This window comes from Notamacropus eugenii, chromosome 1 (genome assembly GCF_028372415.1).
Source record: "Notamacropus eugenii isolate mMacEug1 chromosome 1, mMacEug1.pri_v2, whole genome shotgun sequence".
Taxonomy (NCBI): Eukaryota; Metazoa; Chordata; class Mammalia; order Diprotodontia; family Macropodidae; genus Notamacropus; species Notamacropus eugenii.
Window position 1 is genome coordinate 87459124 of NC_092872.1, and position 23520 is coordinate 87482643.

Below are 23520 nucleotides of genomic sequence, written 5' to 3' on the forward strand. Positions count from 1 at the left end.
CACCTGTGGCCACACACCAATCACCTTCCCCTTCTCTGAAAGGCCCACCACCCCTTCTAACAGACCTTAAGGTCTGAGGGTTGTGGGGAGGGGAGAGCCAGAGATCTTAGGTTCAATTCTGAATAACAAGATCTTTCTCAAGCCATCTCTCCCAGACCTTCCCCTCACCCCAGCTCGACCACCTGAATCCTACCTGTCCTTCAAGAACTACCTCAAGACTCATCTCCACAAATAATTTCCTGACCATTCTTACCCACGGAGATCTCTGGCAGCCTTGGTTTCTTCATCTAGAAAATGAGAGAATTGAACTAGATGACCTCTAAGGGTCTTCTCAGCTCTAAATCTGTGCTCCTAGGATCCTTTCTCTGAACCACCACAGCTTTTACTATCTTGTACCTAATTTGGCCCTGATCGCCCACTTCCTGATGACAGTGGTTACGTTTTTCTTGTATATGTCTTGTGTCCAAAATTAGCCTTCAAGTCCCTGGGCAGCATCCTGTCTTGAACACGGTAAAAAAAATATTTGTTTAGTGACTGATTCCACTAGATCTTTGGGGGCAAATAATTCACCGTTCTGGGACTCAGTTTCCTAACCTGTAAAACAGCAGGGCTGGCCTACATCCCAGGATCCCTGATCCTGCAGCTCCTTCTGGTAAGAATCCCTGTTTCCCTCCAGGGCACATAATTACTGCTGCTCTAATTAACAACAAAGCTTAAAGACCAGAGGCCCTCAAGAGCAGACGCTGCAGGGGTGGGGGGGGAGAACCTCCCAGAAAGCACTAAAGGTTTTATTCCCCCAAGACCAGAAACAACTTCCCCTCTTCCCCTTTTCACTCAAATTCCCCCGAATTGTTCTCTGTACGTGTAATTTAAGCCCTAAAATAGCCCCTCAGGTTTTCCAGTTCTTTACAAGCTAGTCTCTCTAGGGTCACAGGCCCTTCATCCCCTATCTTTAGGCCCAGGCCCAATCCCAGAACTATCAGACCACTTCATTTCCTTAAACTTCACAATCTTCTTCCCTTCCCTCCTACTTCTTACACAACAGTTTCAGAAGCAGGTACTGAGGATTGCTACATCACCAAGGCAAACCCAGGGGCAAAAATTTCCAATATTCTTTAGTCCCAACAAGTATGTTTTGTTGTGGGAGTCTGGCTGATGAGAATCTCCCCAGGCAGACCTCTTAAAGCTGGAAATGAGCGGTGGAATTTATACTTGGGGGACTTCTAGTTAAGATGGTGGCAAGAAAGGCTGTAGACTAGGAACCCAACTCTCCTACATATACTCCAGCAATGATCAAAAAAGGCACTAAATTGGATAGTGATTATGAAATCCCAAAAGAAATATCAGTAAGTTGCTTCATACATCCCAGGAATACATAAAAAGAGAGCTAGATGCCCCAAGTACTGGACTAGGTGTCCCACCAGGAAAGTAAGGGTGGACTCAGGTGAATCAAGCATCTGATCCACTAGAAAGAGAGAAACTACATTGAATTACTGACATTCTAATAGGAGGAGAAATAAGTATCCCTTCAAAATCCTAATGTGTTCAAGGCTCACAGAGGGAATTAAGAAAGACAGAGGAACTGAGAGTTGCTTCATTCTGTCTCAATGGTCCTGAGAGGAAAGAAAAGGAAGAGAAAAAGAAATAACACTAAAGAAGAAATGAAAGAAAAGGGATAGTGCTTATGATGTCTCACAAAAGGAGTATGCAAGAAAAAGAGTATAGAGGAAGGAAGGAGTAGAGGAAGGAGGCATCACATGAACTTCATTCACATCTGAACTGGACAAAGGAGGACTGAATGTACATACACACACAAAATTTAATATAATATTAAATTAAGCAGGGAGATAAGGACAGGAAAAGGGAAAAAAATGGTTTAAGGAGAGTAAAGTTCTTGAGGCAAGTGTCACAAGCAAAATAAACCAATTCTGAATGGTGGATTGTCAAAAGAAAGAGAATGTCAAGACGACTGACCAGAGTTCTGAGTGAGGTGAAGAGATGAAAAGGCAATTAAAAAAAAAAAGAGAGAGATTGCTTCAAGTACAGGAACTAGAATTGATTTACATGCCTTCTCCTTTACCAATCCCTTCTTTGTAAAGGGGATAGTAGACAAAATAAGAAGAATTAGAAGAGGATGTGATGAAGGTAAATACATGATCAACAATAATATTGTGAATATGAATGGGGTGAATTCACCCATAAAGCAAGAAGATAGAAGAATGGATGAGAAAGCAGAATCCAACATATGTTGTTTATAAAAAAACATCTGAAACAAATATTCATGCATATTTAAAATGAAACACTGGAAGAGAATTTATTATGCTTCAGTTGAACTCAAAATAGTAGGTAAATAAATCATTATCTCAGACAAGGCAACAGTAAAAATAGACATGATTAAAATATATAAACAGAGAAATGACATTATGCTTAAAAGTACCATAAGCAATGAAATAATATCAGTACTTAATATATGCACCAAATGGCACACCAAAGTATCTGGAATATGTAAATACTTCAATTAATCAAAGTACAGGAAGAAATAAACAGCAAAATTATAACAGTTGGAGATCTCAATGTTCCTTCAATTCCCTCTCTGACTCTAGATAAATCAAACAAAAAAATAAATAAGAAAGAAGTTACAGGCACAAGAACGTTAAAAGTTAGGTACTACAGATCTCTGGTGATTACTGAATGTGCACAGAAAGGAATATACATGTTTCTCAACTGCGCATAGCACCTTTGCAAGAATTGACCATATGGATAGGAGCCAAGATGGCGGAGTAGAAAGACGCACATACACATAGCTCCGAACCCACAACCCATAGAACAACTACAAAGAAGTAACTCACGGCGAATTCTGCACCCAGAGGCCACAGAACATTGGAGCGAGGGAGATTTCTGTTCCGGAGAGACCTGCAAACCTCTCGTGAAAGGTCCTTCGTGCTGCGGACTGGGCGCCGGGACTGGGAGCTGAGTACAGCCCTGCCGTGGCCGCGGCACCGAGAGGAACAGATCCGAGCGGGCTTCAGGGACGGGATCTCCAGCGGCCGCACAAGTACCTCCAACCACAGGTGACGGGGGTCTGTGAGAGAGTCCCTTTGGTGGGTCGAGGGGGGAGTGGGGTGCCCACATGGCTCGGGCCCCCTCGGGAGACAGAAGCTGAGGGGCAGCGGCAGACCAGGGCTCTCCAAGCAGGCAGGAGCCTGGATCCATTGTTGAAGGTCTGTGCAGAAACTCCCTGAGGGAACTGAGCCTGAGAGGCAGCCCTGCCCTCACCTGAGCATCTGAATTTAATCTCACACTGAATAGCAGCCCTGCCCCCCGCCCAAAGCCCTGAGGCTGGAAGCAGCATTTGAATCTCAGACCCCAAACACTGGCTGGGAGGATCAGGAGGTGAGGTGGGTGTGAGGAAAATATTCAGAGGTCAAGTCACTGGCTGGGAAAATGCCCAGAAAAGGGAAAAGAAATAAGACTATAGAAGGTTACTTTCTTGGTGAACAGGCATTTCCTCCCTTCCTTTCTGATGAGGAAGAGCAATGCTTACCATCAGGCAAAGACACAGAAATCAAGGCTTCTGTGTCCCAGCCCACTCAATGGGCACAGGCCATGGAAGAGCTCAAAAAGAATTTTGAAAATCAAGTTAGAGAGGTGGAGGAAAAGCTGGGAAGAGAAATAAGAGACATGAAGTCAAAGCATGAACAGCAAATCAGCTCCCTGCTAAAGGAGACCCAAAAAAATGTTGAAGAAAATAACACCTTGAAAACTAGCCTAACTCAATTGGCAAAAGAGGTTCAAAAAGCCAATGAGGAGAAGAATGCTTTCAAAAGCAGAATTAGCCAAATGGAAAAGGAGATTCAAAAGCTCACTGAAGAAAATAGTTCTTTCAAAATTAGAATGGCACAGATGGAGGCTAATGACTTTATGAGAAACCAAGAAATCACAAAACAAAACCAAAAGAATGAAAAAATGGAAGATAATGTGAAATATCTCATTGGAAAAACAACTGACCTGGAAAATAGAGCCAGGAGAGACAATTTAAAAATTGTGGGCCTACCTGAAAGCCATGATCAGAAAAAGAGCCTAGACATCATCTTTCATGAAATTATCAATGAAAACTGCCCTGAGATTCTAGAACCAGAGGGCAAAATAAATATTCAAGGAATCCACAGAACACCGCCTGAAAGAGATCCAAAAAGAGAAACTCCTAGGAACATTGTGGCCAAATTCCAGAACTCCCAGGTGAAAGAGAAAATATTGCAAGCAGCTAGAAAGAAACAATTCAAGTATTGTGGAAATACAATCAGGATAACACAAGATCTAGCAGCTTCTACATTAAGGGATCGAAGGGCATGGAATAGGATATTCCAGAAGTCAAAGGAACTAGGACTAAAACCAAGAATCACCTACCCAGCAAAACTGAGTATAATACTTCAGGGGAAAAATTGGTCTTTCAATGAAATAGAGGATTTTCAAGCATTCTTGATGAAAAGACCAGAGCTGAAAAGAAAATTTGACTTCCAAACACAAGAATGAAGAGAACCATGAAAAGGTGAACAGCAAAGAGAAGTCATAAGGGACTTACTAAAGTTGAACTGTTTACATTCCTACATGGAAAGACAATATTTGTAACTCTTGAAACATTTCAGTATCTGGGTACTGGGTGGGATTACACACACACACATGCACACACGCACACACACATAGAGACAGAGTGCACAGAGTGAATTGAAGAGGATGGGATCATATCTTAAAAAAAAAATGAAATCAACCAGTGAGAGAGAAAGATATTGGGAGGAGAAAGGGAGAATTGAATGGGGCAAATTATCTCTCATAAAAGAGGCAAGCAAAAGACTCATTAGTGGAGGGATAAAGAGGGGAGGTGAGAGAAAAACATGAAGTCTACTCTCATCACATTCCACTAAAGGAAAGAATAAAATGCCTACTCATTTTGGTATGAAAACCTATCTTACAATACAGGAAAGTGGAGGATAAGGGGATAAGCAGAGTGGGGGGGGATGATAGAAGGGAGGGCATGGGGAGGAGAGTGCAATTTGAGGTCAACACTCATGGGGAGGGATAGGATCAAAAGAGAATAGAAGTAATGGGGGACAGGATAGGATGGAGGGAAATATAGTTAGTCCTATACAACACAACTATTATGGAAGTCATTTGCAAAACTACACAGATTTGGCCTATATTGAATTGCTTGCCTTTCAAAGGGAAGGGGTGGAGAGGGAGGGAGCTAAAGAAGTTGGAACTCAAAGTGTTAGGATCAGCTGTAATGTTCTTACCACTAGGAAATAAGAAATACAGGTAAAGGGGTATAGAAAGCTATCTGGCCCTACAGGACAAAAGAGAAGACAGAGACAAGGGCAGAGAGGGATGATAGAAGAGAGAGCAGATTGGTCATAGGGGCAATTAGAATGCTTGGCGTTTGGGGGGGGAGGGGAGAAAAGGGGAAAAATTTGAAACCCAAAATTTTGTGAAAATGAATGTTAAAAGCTAAATAAAAAAAAAAAAAAAAAAAAAGAATTGACCATATGTTAGGGGGATAAAAAACTCATAAACAGCTTCAGAAAAGCAGAAATACTAAACACATCCTTTACTGAGCACAACACAATAAAATTATAATCAATAAAAAGTCTTTTTAAAAAGGATTCAAACTTAAATAGAGGATAAATAACTTTTATCCATGTTAAATTTCATACTGCCTTTGGGAACCATTAGCAAATATGGAGTCAGCCTGAGGATGCTCTTGAAAAACTGCCTTAATCTGCCTGGGTTAACAAAGGTAGTTCTGCCTTAGGGCAAGATAATGAATGAGTTAATAATTATAAGACCTCACATTTATGTGGCACTGTAAGTTTTACAGAACTTGGTAAAACTGAGAGTTTATGTAATTAACCCTATTTTTTTGATAAGAAAACTGAAGAGTTTACTTGTCTGCAGTCATATAGGAAAGTTTTGGAGAAGGAACCAAAGGTGTTCCAACTCTAGAGCTCTTTCTACAAATATATGGGCTAAGCCCAGTCTAAGAGTCTTAAAACAAGGCAAGCCTCAGTCTCTTTGAGCAACTCATGCCCAACTCTCTATGTCTGGCTTCTTACCATGACCCCTGGGTTTGGAGCTTTGTCCTGCTACACATATTATCTCAGGGTGGTCTGTTAGAGACTAGTGGACATCAGGGAGAAAGAGGTGAGGATAAAGCCCAGAAAGCTATTAGCAGATATAAAGAGATTAAAAAGACATAAACAGGGAAATTACATTATGGCACCTGCCACCTGGACCTCAGAGGCTTTAGGAACATACTATATGAACCTGGACAGAACAGAATGGGCAGGGAAAGAACAGGAGTGACTTACTCAAAGTATTAAATGGATGCCATAGCAGGTGATGAGTATGTTGAATTCTGAGAAACATGGGAAAATGTGTATGAATGACTACAAAATGAAGACAGCAAAACCAGGAATTCTACATACAGAATGTCCCAAAAGTCTTGTCCTAAACATCTGAGTGCACTTTAAAGTTTTATTTTGTTTTAAGCTTAAAAGCTCCACTAAGACTTTTGGGATACCCTCTACATAGTGACTACACTAATAGAAATGAAAACAATGCTAAAAAAGTAGCCAAGCTCTGATTAATTAGAATGCGAATTCACATACACTTGGCCCCAGACAACAGTCCATCAACAGGCATTTATTAAGTGCTTACTATGTACTCTGAGATTCAAAGGCAAAAAAAAAATCCCTCTTCTCAAGGAGCTCATAGTCTAGTGGTAGAAAGAGGAGGGAGCTATAGGTGGAGAAAGTCACAAATAATGTCAGTTATTTTAAAGATAAAATTTGCTTACCTTTTTTATTTTTGTTAAAAGGAGGGATCCTGGGTATGTTTGTATGTGTACATGCATGTATGTGTTATATAAAAACAATATTAATAAATTAAAATGGGGTGAGGGGAGAGACTTGCCCTCAGATCCAGTGATCTTACAATCCCAGGACCTTGTTTTCACAGGTTTAGGAAAAATTCACTGCACTGCCCTAAACATGTAACCTCCCAGCTCTGGATACTGGGGTCTCATAATCCTTTCCATTTGTATAGTAATCAATGCTTTTCAAAGAATTTGCATGTATAAACACATATATACATACACATGTAATGTATGGGTGAATACATATACATATATATACATGTGAGTGTATTAATCTATTGCATTTCCTCATTACAGTCTCATGAGAACAGCATGAGTCAGGTGGGGCAGGTAGGAGTATCCCATTTTAAAGATGAAGAAACTATGCCACAGAAGCTAAGCAAATTACCCAAAGGCACATAGCTGGTTAATTGCAGAACTGGGAGGACCTCTAAAATTCCTTCTGGATCTAAATCTTAGAGCCTAATGAGCCTATGACTAGGACCTTGTGTCTCCTGATGCCAACGTTCTGATTTCTCCACTGCATCTCTAAGTAGACTCAGGCTGAATGTCAGGGCTTAGGGTTTCCATAATGACTTGAAACTTGTCCATTCTTCTGCCGTAGGGATGAAATTAGACCATTTACTCTTAGACTCCTCAAGGTTGCAAAGCCCAATAGTTTACCCGCTGGTCTGACCAAACATGGGGTGCATGAATGGAGCCAGTCGGGTGGAGAGATTTCAAAATGTGTTCTACAGGAAGGCTTTCCTTATGCTCCCCACCTTCAGGCTCTGCCAGGAACACTGGAGGGATAAGGATTCCCTTCAAGAGTGCAGACCAGAAAGCCTGGGTGATCTCCTTTGACATCATAGGGAGCTCCCTCTGTATCCTTTTTCTTGGAACTGAGGGGTCTCCTATTATAGTAGCCTCCTAATATGCCCTCCCTGCTCCAAGTCTTTCTCCATTCTAATCCACCCTCCATACGCTACCAAAGCAATTTTCCTAACAGTGAAATAGCAGATCTGACCAAGTCACTTACCTTCCCAATAAACTCTAGTCCATAGATTAAATATAAACTCCCACTTGGCATTTTAAGACACGTTTTTGGCTTGGAGAGGATTAGCTGTCTCCTAAACATCAACACTGAAATTTCCCACTCACTAGGATGCAGACTTGGAACTGAAGGATCAGAACTATGAAAGTGGCTCTTCTAGGATCTGGCCTAGAGGCCAACAAGACACAGAAAACACAGACATCTAGGTAGGAAGATGAACAACTGGGCTATTCTATAGTCAAGTTAGAAAGCAAGAAGCTGGAATACTGCCAAGAAACCTAGGCTCCCAAGGACCTGCTGGGTGCACCAAGCCTGAAAGCAAATTCTCAAACCTGGTTATAGCCTGGGAAAGGTCAGAGTGGAGCTAAAATGGGCTCCTCTCTTCATTCCCAAACCTCAGCCCCGCCTCCTCCAAGGGACCAGAAATGAAACAAAGAAGGTGATTCACAGGGAAGCAGGAAACCAACTCCTCAGGACAGGGCCATGGACAGCCCCATGTACTTAACTGTAGTCTGGGCAGTTTTAGTGATCCCACCTCATGATATCCTGGGTATTGGGCAACTATTTTGCAACTTACAATCTTAGAGGAGTTGCCTAGAGCACTGAGAGGCTGTGACTGGGCAGATGGCTGCAGTTATAAAAGAGAAAAGAGCCAGCTGTTAGAAGTGCTGAGGGCAGGAATAGCCAAGGAAGGGAGGGCAGAGCAATCATAGTATTATCCAACAGTTAGAAGAAAGCTAAAGGATCCTAAAATGTTTCTTCCTTTTATGTCCAAATTCGAACAACTTTAGAGGTAGGCTAATTGGTTTGGGGTTAGGGTAGAGGGTAGAGAAAGGCGAGGTCTAGGAAACCAAAAACCACCTTATTTTTCCTATGTCATGACTCTATGTAGAAAGAACCCTTCTCTCCAGACTTTGAAGTCCTTCAGTCTATCAATTCTGTCCCTCTCCAAACCTCTAAGGAGGACCAGGCCCCTAACAGGGGTGCAGAGTGAAGGGAAAGGAAAGGGAAGAGAAGATGAATTTATCAAGTGCCTACATGTGTCAGGCATTGTGATAAGTACTTTATTATAAATATCATCTCATTTGATCCTCACAACAACCCTGTAAAAGAGTTGCCATGTTATTATTTTCGCCATTTTTACAGTTAAGGAAACTGAGGCAGAGTTGAAGTGACTTGCCCAGGGTGGCACAGCTAGTCTTGAGGTTGCATTTGAACTCAGGTCTTCCTGATTCCAGCCAGGTGCTCTATCCACACTAAGCTGGCCAGCTGGTCTAAATGATCTCCTTTGGGAACCTGGTTGCAATAGTAGTTAATGGCCAATTTAGGGCTCCTTTCTGTGAATCACGGGACTACTGCAGTAACCTTCCAACTCGTTTCCCTACTTCCAATCCATTCTTCACACAGCTGTCAAAGTTTCCTAAAGCACAGGTCTGACTGTGTCACTCCCCTTCTTGATAAACACAGGCTACCTCTAAGATCAAATACAAACTCTGGTTTGATTTTAGAAGCCCTTCATAACCTGGCCCCGACCACTCCCTTTCACATTCCCTGAAGTCCAAAAAAACTAGTCTTGCTTTTCTTCATATATGGCAGCCACTCCACCTACAATCTCCAAGCCTATGTCATTTCTGTTCCCATACCTGGACCTGGCTCCCTCTCTGCCAGTCCCTCTTGGAAATCCCTAATCCCTAGTCTCCTTCAAAGCTCAGCTCATGTACCTTCTTTCAACAGGCTTTTCCTGACTGTCTCACATCCTGCTAGTACCTTCCTCTCACTGTCTTTTATCTATCTGGTTACTAGATATATATATATATATACTATCAGGGGTGGGGAACCTGCGGCCTTGAGGTCACGTGTGGCCTCCTAGGTCCTTGGGTGAGCTCAGCCTTTTGACTGAGCCCAAGTTTTACAGAACAAATCCTTCTATTATGGGGATTTGTTCTGTGAAGTTTGGATTCAGTCAAAAGGCCAAACTTGACAACCCAGAGGGCCATATGTGGCCTTGAGGGCACAGGTTCCCCAAGCCTGATACTATATACCAATATAGGTATATATTATCTCCCTTGATAGAATGTAAACTCCCTGAAGGTAAGGCTGTTCCCAGCACTGGTGTTTGGCAAATAGTAGGCACTGAATAAAGGTTAGTTGATTAACTGAAATCCACATAGCCAATATAGTGTGTTTGTCAGTCCCTTTCCTTCCTCTCCTTCCCCCTTTTCTCCTTCTGTGTCTCTATCTCTCTGTCTTTCTGTCTCCCCTCTCCTACACAAATCTTTCCTGACACCTCCAGGTAATAGAGCCCCCCACACAGACACACACATACTCTCTCTCTCTCTGTCTCTCTCTGTCTCTCTCTCTGTCTCTGTCTCTCTGTCTCTCTCTCTCTCTCCCTCCCTCTCTCCCCAATGATCCTCTTCTTGAAAACAAGCCAATGCTTTCTAAAGACATTCTGAGCAAATGAAGCCCCCCTCTGCAAGACACTTGGAAAACAAGCTGAACAGTGGGAGAGAGGAATGAGGGGGCTGCTTTGGAAAAGAGAAAACAGAGTAACAAAGTATCATCCACTTCAAGCACAGATTTCTATCCATTGTTCCCGGTTCTCAGGGAAGGGAAAGCTGAGATTCTAGGGAGTGGAGGAAGGGAAAGGAGATGTGGGAAGCTGGAAGCAGATAATGTACTGAAAATGTAGCCTATGCCAACAAATACTGAAGGGGCTGAAGAAGGGAGAGGAAAAATTACACTTTCATCACCCTCTGACCAGAGCTTTCTAAGCCAGGGGCCAGAGCTGGGGAACAGAACTTGGATCCTTCCCTCCCAGAAAGATTGGGGAGTAGGGGGCTGAAAGGGGGAAAAAAGCAGCCCCAAATCATCTCTAAATGGGCCTGAATTGACTAAGCACTGTTAGGAAAAGGGAATCCTAGGGCAGAGGGGTGACAATGGAAAAAACCCAAGCATCCTCCTCCTGGCCTGGGCCTCCTCATCCCGCCCCCCTTCCTCCCCAACATTCCTGAATCCCCAGCCCCAGGCACTACTGGTCACAGCTAAAGGAGGAGCCATCAGGCCCTCCCTCAGTCCCGTCCAGCCGTGTTTGCCCATTTCAGGGAAGGCAGACAGGAGGCAGAATTGAAGTTCCTATTTAGAAAACAAAGTTGACCACCACCCTAGGTAAATTATTCATCACCTGGACTATAGCTTGCAACAGCCCTAGGGGGTCTCTCCCCTCACCAATGCATCATCCTCCACTCAACGGCCACAATGCAATTCCTAAAGCTCTGCTTTGACCCCATCATTCCCTGGCTCAGAAAGCTCCAACTCTTCTGTGTGGCATGTAGCCCTTCACATTCTGCCCCCAACCCACCTTTGCAAGTTTATTACAGATTACTCTGCTTCATTTAGTTTACACGCAGACTACAGTCTGGTCAAACCACCTACTAGTTCCTCGTAGAGGACATTCCATCTCTAGGATCCACGCATTTGCTGTTAATATCCCAAACCTGGAATGTTTTCCCTAATCACCTCTACCTCTAGAAGTCCAGGAGTGGGGAACCTGGCCACATGTGGCCTTCTATGTCCTCAAGTGCAGCCCTTTGACTGAATCCAAACTTCGCAGAACAAATCCCCTTAATGAAAGGATTTGTTCTGTAAAACTTGGACTCAAGTCAAAAGGAGGCATGCATGTGGCCTCGAGGCCACAGGTTCCCCCCTGCTGTGCCTAGTCTCCTTCAAAGTTCAATTCAAATTCCACCTTCTACATGAGGCCTCTCCTGACACCCCCAGCTGCTAGTGCCCATTACCTTATATAAATGTATTTACTTATACATGCACATGCCTCCACCCAAAGAATATAACATCCTGGTTGGCAGGGAATATTTCATTTTTGTCTTTGTATCATCACTGGTGCTTAGCAAAGTACCTAGCACACAATGGGCCTTGTTAATTGACTTTATGTCATTCACAGCCTCCCCTCCATCTCATAAACTCATTCACAATAAGGGGATTGTGATAAAGTTATCACAGTGGTGGTTGGAAAAGCTGAAATGGGTAGTGGTCAACCCAAAGGAATGAAATGCTAATAAGTAGGATGGTGGATATTTTGGAAAGCAAAATCCCAGTGAACCTTGGGAATTAGCTGGCCCTTTCTTCCCACCTTACACACGTAGAAGGGAGGTATCTCTTCCTCACACACAGCTGGTACTTCAAAAGAAACTTAATAAATGAATGGGGAAGTATCTTTAGGAAATATAATGAGTCACCAGTAGATCCATCCCTCCCTAAGAGCCTGCAATTTGGGATGTCAGCTCCCTGCTTGGATTCTTTCTTCGGTAGAAATTCTGACTCTGATGACTGGCTACTTGACTGATTCCACCCCCATTCCACACACACCACCCCCAACTGGTCCCACTCCCCACTCACACCAAATATAATCATTCTGTGTGTTTTTAACGAAATAATTCTGTTTCAATCATCCGGTTCAAGCTGTCCTCAAATCAGGGCCAGGGAACTACTGAAAAGATTCTGAGGTCGCTGTGAGCATTCCTTTGAGGAGGTCTCTAATCTCCAACCCCTCTTCTGGGCCCCAAGCTCCTTTCTCCCCTATCCCCAGCCCCCTCCCACTCACATTCCCAATCTGGCTGCTTCTTCTCTCACAGATGTTCACTGATACTCCTCTCTCTCACTCACTAGCTCGCTCACTCACACACCGAGCAGACACAATTTCTGCCATATCGAGACCCCATCTGGAAAGTGCAACAGTTGGCTTGCTGTTACACATCTGGAGCAGCTGGAACGTCTGGCGTTCTAACTGGCTCTCATGCAAAGAAGCCTGGTTCCTCAGAAAGCAGCTACACAAACCCTAAATCGAATCCCTCCTTCCTTCTCTGGGATCACAAAGTCCTCTGACCCTGGCATAGGGTCACTCCACACAGGGCAAGAGTGGGGGAGGGGATCACAGAAGTGAATTCCACTCACTTCTCAAGAACAGTCAAGCAAATTCCAGTCTCCCTAGGAAAGAAGTTCTAATGCTCCCCAATTCTGAAAGGGAGGGAGTTCTGCTGAATATCTATCTAACTAGAATCGGGGCTACTTCTGCTGGTGATGGACTAGATCTTCCAAGGCCCAGCGCGAAAGAGGGAGGGAGAAAAGGTTTTGAAGTAAACTCTCCACCTATCTATCCTTCAGTCGTTAATGCCCTCCCACCCCCATGGCCATCAAAACACCATTCTGGCCTAGGCTCAAAACTCCCAAGCCATCTGTGGAGGGTTTAACCCGGAGCAAACACGAAGCCCTAGCGAGTGAAACATTCTCCCCGCCCCCCCAACACACTTTGCCCCTCTGCAGGGAGTGGGCAGACAAGCAGGTACAAATCCGACCTGACCCCCACACCCCCCAGAAAACCTAGAAAATAAGGAAGTTTAGTTTAAGAAACAAGGGAGTTGAGAATGACTAGTGGAGAGGAAGACAGAGCCGTCTGGCTCCAGGTAAACCCCCTCCCAAGAGAGGCTCCCTGTCTCTTCTGCAGCCCCCAACTCTGTGCCCTCAACTCTGCCCAAACCGACACCTCTTGGGGCCTGCCCTTCAAACCCCCAGAACCCCAGAACCCGGGCCCCGCCAGAGGAGACGGAGGGGGCTCCGCCCCAAGCTGGGCTGGAGATGATTCCCGGAAAGCAGGGACCTTTCTTCTGGAGTCGAACCCCCGACGCCGCACAACCTGTCTGCTTCCCAGCCCTTAGTCCGGGAGATGATCCGGAAAGCCCAGCCCCGGGGGAGAAGTAGCGCTCCTCCGGCGATCCGACCCCCAGCCCCCTTTACCTGAGGCTCTGGCTCCCGGGGGCGCAAACAGCTCGACACAGGCACAGCCAACGGTGGTCAGGGGGCGGGGCGGGAGGGCCAGGAGGGAAAGTCTGGGGTGGGCGGGGTCTGCCCAGGGGGCGGGGCCGCGTTATTTTCCCCAGAAGCGTATCTGTCTAGTAATTCCTTAGTCTGGCCTCCGCTCCTACCCAGGGTGGGGCTCTAAATTGAACTTCTGATAGGAGCCGCCCGCTGGGCCCCCCATCTTTCTCCCGCCCGCACAGTCCACGGGAGGTGCCCAGGGCTGGACGGGAGGGGCTGGAAGACCGGATGAGAGGGAGGGGCAGAGATGGCTGGGGGGGGTGGGAGGTGGGGGGAGGGAGGGATAGGGGGCAGGATGGGGCGAGGAGGCGGGGATGAGCCCGGTGCCCGCCCTGCAGCCCTGCGCGGGCGGCAGCGCCCAGAAAGAACCGCCCTTGTGTTCCCACCCATCCCACCGCCCCAATAACCAATCTCTCTTTCCGTCTCTGGGATCTCAAAGTCCATTCTGCCACCAACAAGCGGGCCCTTGCTTTGTGGTGCCCCGACGAGGCCCCTGGCTCTGAGATCCGCCCTTCCCACCCCTCCTGGACGGAGAGCGCCGGGCAGCCCAGGGATGGGGCTAACGCGAGACGTCGGCGCCCGCAGATGGAGTGATTGAGTAGCCCAGACGGAGGGCAGTTCGGTCCGCGCCCCCGCCCTGAGCTGGTCGGATAAGGCTAGCTAAGGACCAGTTAGAGCGGAAAACGGGTGCCCCGGCGTGAGCGGGAAGAGCTGGCACAGGGCAGGGTGGGGCGGGGCGGGGCGGAGCCGGGCCTGCCCGCGCTATGGACAGCCTAGGCCAGTGGCAGCACAGTCACCCCCTGGCAGACCAGAGGAAATCCAAAAGGACCGTGTACATGTATCTTAATCCCTACTGCGATGGGAGGGTTTGATTTCCTCACCTGGAGGGATGTGTAGTGGATGACCTAATGGAGGAGAAGTTTCCCAATGATCCTGGCTCTTGGATCCCCGGAGAGCCACGAAGGGCAAGGCATTTCAAGCTCCTCTTGGGGACCCTGATGATCCTGGTTTGTCCTGGTCCATCCTGTCCAGGCCTAAGGTCCCCAAGGACTCCTTGACACATCATCATTTCATCAGTGTAGATACCAAAGGGGAGTAATGTGTAATAAGCCAGGAAAGGTGGGGTGAAACCAGCTTTAAAAACAGCAGCAGTAGATTAACAGATGGTTGCTGAATGTCTTTGGAGTGAGCAGGTCCCCACCGGTTTCATGAGATAGACCAGGGGAGGTCCTAACTCAGAAACCTACCTCTCGTCCCTGTGAGACTTAGATATTTTACAAGCAGTGTTTCATTCCTCATCTCTTTTGGCAGTGTCCTTGTACATTGTAAATTCAGCTTTGGGTTGGATCAGTGGACAGAACAGAGGAGCAAATCTGGATTTTGTTCTGTGGAAAGTAACTCTTGGGGATTCTTCTGCCTGAGAGTACAACTGGGGTTTTTTCCTCTCAGTGGGACAATATATGAGGAGGATAGGAACGGAACCTCTGATTTCTTAGTATAAGGATCTCCAGAGGGCATAAACTGTCTCTATCAATGTACCTTCCCCCCAATTTATTGTCATAGAGTTGCCTAGATGTGAGGGCACTGAGAGGTTCTGTGACTTGCCTAGAATTACACAACTAATATATGTCATAAAGGTAGATTTTGAACCAGGCTCTTCCTCATTTCAAGGTCCACTCTCTACCCACTATAACAAGCTGGGGGGGGAGGGGGAAAGAGGGAGCTCCAAAGTATTAGAACTGAATGGAGACTTCTACAACATATCTCATTTTACTGTTCTGGAAACTGAGACCAAGGAGGTTGAAATACCTTGCTAACTGGCATAGTGGAGAGTGCTAGACCAGGAGTCAGGAAGACCTGAGTTCAAATCCAACTTCAGATACCTTGAGCAAGTAAGTCATTTAACCTCTGCCTCAGTTTCCTCAACTGTAAAATGGGGATGATAACAGTGCCTACCTTGAAGGGTTGGTGTGAGGACCAAATGAGATATCTGTAAATCACTTAGCATAATGCCTGACACATAGTAGGTACTCACTCAATAAATGCTTATTCCCTTGTTCCTTTGCTCTTACCCATGGTTACACAATCACTGACGGAACCAGAACCCAGATCCTCTGGATCCCAGCTCAGTGCTTCCTCCTATCCCAGACTGCTGCACTCAGGTGGGTGAAGAAAAAAAGTGCTATCTAGATCACAATTGACCTTAGGTCTGTGCCTGGGTAGATGGTGTTGGGAAACCTAACCTCTCACTTGTTGCCCTAACAACCCTCAGGAAAAGAATCATCAAATGATATTAGGACAAGGTGGGTATCCCAGAGCGAGAATATTGCCCAAACAGAAGTGGCAGGTGGGAGCAACAAAGGCTAGACAAGACCGGATGCTGGGAGGAGCAAACAGTGTCTGCCTGAGGAAATTCCTCCCTGCTTCCTCTGTGTTATTTTTAAAAACCACTCATGTGTATTAATCCTTTCAAGACTGACACCCATCATATTTCTCTTCGCTCTTTCCAGAACAGACAGAGCCAATATTACTGTGACTTGGAACTGGTTTGCTCAGGTACATAATACTTATAAAGTCAATGAGTCGATAAACATTTATTAAGTGCCTGCTGTGTACCAGGCACTGTGTTCAGCACTCAGGAAAGGTAAAAGTTTTCAAGGACCTCAGTCTAACAGATATGACAACAGGCAAATGACTATGTGCAAACAAGCTACTTGTATGAAGATAATCCTCTAGCATTAAAGGAGCTCAGGAATGATTTCTTATAGAAGGAGGGAATTTTATATGAGATTTGAATGAAGTCAGATAAACCAGGAGATGGAGAAGAGGAAGGAAAGCATTCCAGGCTTGTGAGATAATCAGAAAGAATGGCCAGAGTCTGGAAATGGAAGTGGCAAGGTTTAATGTCATTGGATCAAAGAGTACTGTGGGAGAGGGAGGTGAACATATGAGAAGTTATGAAGGACTTTGAACACCAAACAGAAGATTTTCTATTTGATCTTGGAGGTGATAGGGAGTCACTTTAATTTATTAATTGAGGTGGGGAGGGTGCAATGGGGTCAGATCTGTGCTTAGGCAAATCATTTTGACACTGAGTAGTGGATGGATTCAAGTAGGGGGAGACTTTTGTGGCATGGAGACCAACCAGCAAGTTATCAGGTAGTCCTGGTGTGAAGTGATGAGGGCTTGTACTTATAAATGAGAGTGTTCATCTGTCATCTGTGACCATATGTTCCCATCCTTCCATTTCTCTGAAACCCATTCTTATTATCATCCTGATCTCCAGTATTCTTCCTGGTGCATAGTAACTATATAATAAATACCTGTTGATGGATTCTCCCTCTCTGTTACCCTGTTCTGGCCTTCCTTCCTTTTTCCTTCTTTCTCCCCCTCTGACTTCTTTTTTCTCCTTCTTTCCTTCTCTTCCCTGTTTCTTCCTTTTCCCTTCTCTCTTTACTTCATGAGTTCTCTCAGCAGAGGGACTCACCTTATACTTGACTGAGAAAAGCATCCATTATGAGTTCCTTCATCTGATCTCTCCTTCTCTACCTACCTTTTCTCATTCTTTCCTTTTTCTCTAGTCTCTGATGAAAAGGTGACTCTTCTCCTGTCAAAGCTCCTTCAGAGGCAGCTGTCATATAGAAGGCCTATCAATACTTAATCCCTTCCCTTTCGCTGCTACCTATGGCATATCCAGCACTTTCTCATTCTTAAAACTCCCTCCCTATAACCTTAATAGCAGAATGTTCAGTCATTTTTTTCACTTGTATCTGACTCGTTATGACCCATTTGGGGTTTTCTTGGCAAAGATACAGGAGTGGTTGCCATTTCCTTCTTTAAACCCTAATATCATCGTGGCACGATTCTGGTTTTATATTCAGAAGAACTAGATTTACATCCCTGTGCTTTCTATGTGACTGACTGACTATGATTTTTTAAAAACCACTGGTGTGTTTAATCCTTTCGGAGCTAGGACCATTTATACCATATCTCCTCTTTCTAGAACAGAGAGAGCTAATATTGCTGTGCTGGTGCACACTCTTACTTTTCCTGTGACTTTGGGCAAGTCATTCAAGCTGGCCCTAGTTCCCTCATCCATAAAAGGAGAAGATTCAATGAAATGACCTGTAAGTTTCCTTCCAGCTCTAAATCTCCAATCCCTTCCAGCTATAGTCTAGTGGTTCTTTAATAGTCAAAGTCTGAGAAAAAATGTCTATACTTAACGCTTTCCACTTCCTGAGTGTCCCCTCACTTCTCAGCCTTTTACAATCTTCCTGATTGAACCCACCACTCTGCTGAAACTTTTCCCTCCAAACTTACCAACTGTTAAAACTGATGGCCTATTCTCAGTCCTCATCCTTCTGGAACTCCCTTTGATACTGTTGACCACACACCTCCTCCTGGATATTCTCTCCTCTCTCAGCTTTTGTGACATTGCTTTCTTTTGTCTGATCACTCCTCAGGTTCCTTTGTTAGGTCATCATCCGCGTCCCATCTCCTAAGCATGGAAGTCCCCAAAGGCTCTGCCCTAGGCTTCTCCCCTTTTCTCTATCTATACTTTCTCTTGGTGTGATCTCATCATCCCTCATGGGTTCAATTATGACCTCTATGAAAATGAAAATGACTATATAGGAGGTACAATGGGAATAGTACTGGCTTTGGAGTCAGGGGACCTAGAGTCAAATCTCATCTCTGATCCTACTTCTGTGACAGTAAGCAAGTAACTTAACTTCCATGGACCACAGCTTCCTTCTCTGTGTAAGGGAAGGTAATAAGGGAATCCTCTTCCCCCTCATCTTTTCTTGTGAGAGCATGTCCCATAGTGTGTTCATAAACCTAAGCTTAGCTCCCAGGCCACTTCCAATGACAGTTACTCTGTCTCCCTATTGAGAGATTTTCACTTTGGGTTGACACAACTCCTTATTGGTCGTTTGACCCTGTGATGGTGTGGTGGGAGGGGCTTTATCTAAAAGGATACACCACTGAGCCAAGAAGAACAGATGCTCTCAGGTAGAGCTGTATTTGGCCTTCATTTTTAAACAGGACTATGACATCAGGGAAATGATGACATGACTTGCAGTTGACTTTGATTTGAGTTGGGGAGGGCTGTGCAAGGTCACCAGCCTCACTTTCTTCTCCAGAACCATCTGGGTCCAGTAGTCAGATATTCGTCAGGATGACTGGAGGTAGCACAGGGTACCATGGGAGACCCTGGCCCTTTTAAGCTAAAGCTTTTTCAGATTCTTACTTTGAGTGAGGTAACGTCCATTCAGTGAATAATTATCTTTAAGAATCAAGTCAAGGGATGATCCCTTTAATTAAAAAAAAATATATGTCAAACTGGGAGAAGCCCCTCAAGGTTGCTGGTCAAAAAAGAAAGTTACTATTGACATTCACTCAGAGCCAGGAGGGCCCAAAATATAGCCATTAAGTGGAGCTTGGACAGAGACCTATTATGGTCCTAGAAGGAGCAGAGAAGAGGAATACTTGTATAATACCTGATTTCAAGTATTTGAAGGGCTTTTCCATGGAAGACAGCATGGCTCCATGGGTAGAAATAGGACTAACAGATGGAAGTTGGCCAAGAAGCTTTAAAAAGAGTGACTCCACTCTTTTGAGCTTTTTTCTTCTTGAATATATGCCTTGGTCCTTCCTTGGACTTGGTATGAGGGATATCTTCCCTCTACCCCTTGTCCCCCTCATCGGTATGGTAGCAATGAGCAAATGACAACAGTGGATGTACTTGTCTGGATACACCTGAAGATCCCCTTCAAGCATTGGGCTGCTTCTTCTGCTTTATATTTCTTTCTTAGAGTGCAGAGACCTGAGATGGTGATTACTGGCCTTGGTGTCAACCTTGTGACTTTGAGGAATCTAGAGTTCCAGGATCTGGGTGCTGGTTGCTCAGAAGGACATGACCACTGAAACAGCTTCTTGAAGAATACAGTCACAGGCAAGAGCCTGAGCTCAAGCTGTAACCTACTTGCCAAAAGATATGGACCTCAAGTGAGTTGTTCAGGCAGTGCAGAGTCTAGGTGAAAGTTCAATATCCATTCAATAGTTCCAGAAAATGTGCCATTTTTAAATATTTTAAGTTTTGACTTACTAAGAGGGTATAATAGGAATTAAGGGTTACTGTTTCTTGGTTTGAACATTGATCAATATGCACTATGAATTATTTTAATAATAATAACTAACATTTATATAGTACCATGTGTCAGGCACTGTGCTAAGTGCTTTCCAATTATTATCTCATTTGGTCCTCACAACAACTCTGAGAGTTAGGTGCTGCAAGTGAAGAAACTGAGGCAAACTGGGTTTAAGTGAGTTGCCCAGGGTGACATAGCTAGTATTTGTGTCTGAGGCTAGATTTAAACTCAGGTTATCGTGACTCCAGGCCTGGCACTCTGTAGAGGGAAAAAAATATGTATCCTACATTTATCTGCTTTTTACATCAAGTACCTTTTTTAGACACGATTATGTTAATACCTTTTGGAGAGAGTCTAGATATAAACAAACCCCCCAAAAGGGCTTTAAAAGCCAAACAGAAGATTTTATATTGGAGAGATTTGCAGTAGGAAGACCAATGAGCAGACAGTTAAAATAGTTCAGGCATGAGGATATGGAGTCCTGGATGTTGGTACCCTTGACAGTAATAGGAAAGTTAGGAAGAGGGGAGGGTTTTGGTGGAAAGATAATGAGTTCAGTTTTGGATACATTGAGTTTAAGATGTCCATTAGTCAGTTGGAGTTGCAGGAGGTTAGCAGAAAGATTAGGGCTGGATAAGTAGAACTGAGAATCATCATCATAGAGATGATAACTGAATCTGTGGGAACTGATGAGATCACCAAGTGAAACAGGAGAGAAGAAGAGGGCCTGGGAAAGAGCTCTGTGGAATACCCACAGTTAGTGGGGGTGACCTGGATGAAGATCCTGCAAAGGAGACTGACATGACTTCATCTCAGATAGGGAGGAGGAGAATCAGGAGAGCGTAATGTCCCAGAAATTAGAAAGAAAATTGTACTGAGGAAAAGAGGGTGATCAGTGGAGTGTCAAAGGCTGCAGAGAGGTCAAGGATGAGAACTGAAAAAAGATCATTAGATTTGGCAAGTGAGAGAATGTTATTAACTTCGGAGAGAACAGTTTTGGTTGAATCATGAGGTTGAAGCCAGATTATAGAGAGTTAAGAAGAGTGAAAGGAAAGGAAGCAGATGTACATATCTATCACAGACAGCCTTTTCAAGGAGTTTAGCCACAAAAGGGAAGAAAAATATGAGATGATATCTATCAGGGATGGGTGAATCAAGAGAGGATGTTTTTAGTACAGAGGAGCCATGGGTATGTTTGTAAGCAACCACTAGTCAAGGAGGACTTGAATATAAATTAGAGAGGGGGCAATCTGCTGGAGGAGACAAGATAGAATGAAATCACTTGTGCACATAGAGGGGCTGAGCTTGGCAAGGATGGTCACCTCATTTTGTGAGACCTTTGAGAAGGAGGAGATAGTAGCAGAAGGTGGCAGAAGGCATCTGGGTGATGGGAGATAAGAATAAGGGAAGAAGAGGGAACTCTAAGCAAATGTCCTCATTTTTTTCATGTTTTCAGATGAGAGGGAAAGGAGAGAGAAGCCATGGGAGCTTGGGAGGAGAATTAGAAAAGTTTGTAAAAGTCGTTATAGTGAGTATGATGGCAACTTAATTAAGGAGGTGTGGAAGATTGTCTTGTAGCAGTGAGAGCCTAGTTGAGATTATGTAACATAATTTTTTAGCAGACTCATTCAATTTCAGGATTTTCTCCAGCTTCATTCAGCATCACATGTGTAGAATGATGGCAATAGATTATGGAAGTTATCCAAAGCTGAGGCTTGGCAGAGAATGATTGGTGCTAAAACAGAGATAATGGACTCAAGAGAGGGGACAGTTTTGAGTTGAATTGGTTTTCCAAAGAGTCAAGACGGGGGGAAAGGAGGAGAGTATAGCTAATGCAAGGGTGATGGTCTGTGAAAGAACTAAGAGGTTGAGAGATTAGAGGTCATGGTTTGGATGAAGAACAGGATTTGGTGTTGCCAACCAGTGACAATAAGTTGTGTGATGAAATGACAATAAAGTGTGATCAAAGAGGGGAATTTCAGAGTTCATGAATATGCAAATAGTTACATCTATGTGCGGTAGCAAGATCAAGGCTATAACTATCTTTGTGTATGGCTGAGGTGGGATGGGGGGAGTAGGTCGTATGAAATGAGTAAGTTGAAAAACTGTAAAAGTAAGATATTTAAGAGATTGTCACTATGTCCTTTGAAGTCCTCTAGCAAGAGGGCAAGAGCTAAGGAAAGACAGAGCCAAGCACCACTCTCATTGAAGTCAAGACTTGAATATACTACTCTGAAACCTCCTTCTAACATTATAGAACAGACTCAATAAAAGAATCCTAAGTAAGATCCCAGGAGCTTCTCAGTTCCCTTTCCTAAAATAATAAAATGTCAGATAAAACTGGGAATGACCATGGAGATCCACTTGTTCAATCATCTCATTTTGCAGATTAGAAAACAGGCTTCCAGAGTGATTTGCTGACATCACACAGAGAATTGGGGAGGGGGAGAAGTCAGGAATAGGACCCAGGTCTCCTTATACCTAGTCCCTTCCACGTGTCAACTTTTCCCATCATGGTTTCAATATATCCAGAAATTAAATGGGAATTTTGAGGGAGTTTTGTGGAAGCTCAGAAATGCCTAAAAATATGTATGGTGTTATATAATATCAACATAGTTTATCTTTTAATACATAATAATTCAGATTTCTTCTCTGGTACAAAGAGAGAACCAACAAATTTTACACAGATTGACCCCTGTGATGTAGAAGGGTTAACTGTATTTCTTTCTCCTCAGTGGACTCTTCTGTTCTATCCTGGGACTTTCCAAACCATTGATACTTTCTTCCAGCTATTTTATGGTCCTTTTAGGTCTCATTATGGGGAGATTTGCCTAGAAGAAAAGGCATAAATTGGTATGAATGGTGGTCAGTTGCCCTCTGTTCATTTGTAGGGCTTAAGCCAGTTTATCATGGGTAGAGAGCAGGACTTTGAGACAGGAAGAACTAGGACTCAGCTTTAGTTTCATTATCTGTAAAATGGGGCTAATTAATAACAGTGATATCTCCCTCACAAGTCTGTTGTCACACACTATATAAATGCCAACGTTATTATTAAGTACACTATGTTGAGAGTCCACCTCTAATGTGGTGTAGGCTTTGCTCCCAATCTCAGCTGTTTGCAAAATGATGCCTGGAAGGGGCCTCTAAGCGATGATAGAATTAAATGATCGGGGTGAATGTTCAGGTTCAGGGCTTACTAGAGAAATAAATTAAGATTTTTAAGTAAATCTGTTCATTTATTTTTATAGGGAACTCCTTTACTAATACAGATCTACATTTGCTCTGCACTGTCAGGTCTTAAAAAGTTGCTTGGGACAAAAGTTAACTGACTTGCTTTGGGTCACCCAACTAGTACGTATGGATCGGAGGTAGAAGAGGAACCCAGGTTTTCCTAGCTCTGAGGCTGATTTTCCATCCCCTACTCCAAGCTCTTAAAAAATGAAATACAATTAATCTTGAGGTCACACACAGCTGAAAGGAAAGCACCTTTTTCTTTTTTATGCAGCTGAAAAGAGGTT

General features: G+C 44.2%; 1 protein-coding gene across 6 annotated transcripts in view; it reads right to left on the reverse strand.

Annotated features, from left to right (window-relative positions):
- Positions 1 to 18409, reverse strand: part of CARHSP1 (calcium regulated heat stable protein 1) — a 30228-nt gene extending 11819 nt beyond the window's left edge. The window contains exon 1 of one of the 6 annotated variants that reach the window (XM_072608770.1): positions 18174 to 18409. The gene's annotated coding sequence lies outside the window, so the exon portion shown is untranslated. Of the gene's footprint in view, positions 1 to 2849; positions 3587 to 13635; positions 14067 to 14734; positions 15074 to 18173 lie in introns of those variants that run through there. The other 5 variants (XM_072608757.1, XM_072608744.1, XM_072608746.1 and 2 more) reach the window with 5 other exon arrangements.
- Positions 18410 to 23520: the final 5111 nt, after the last annotated feature.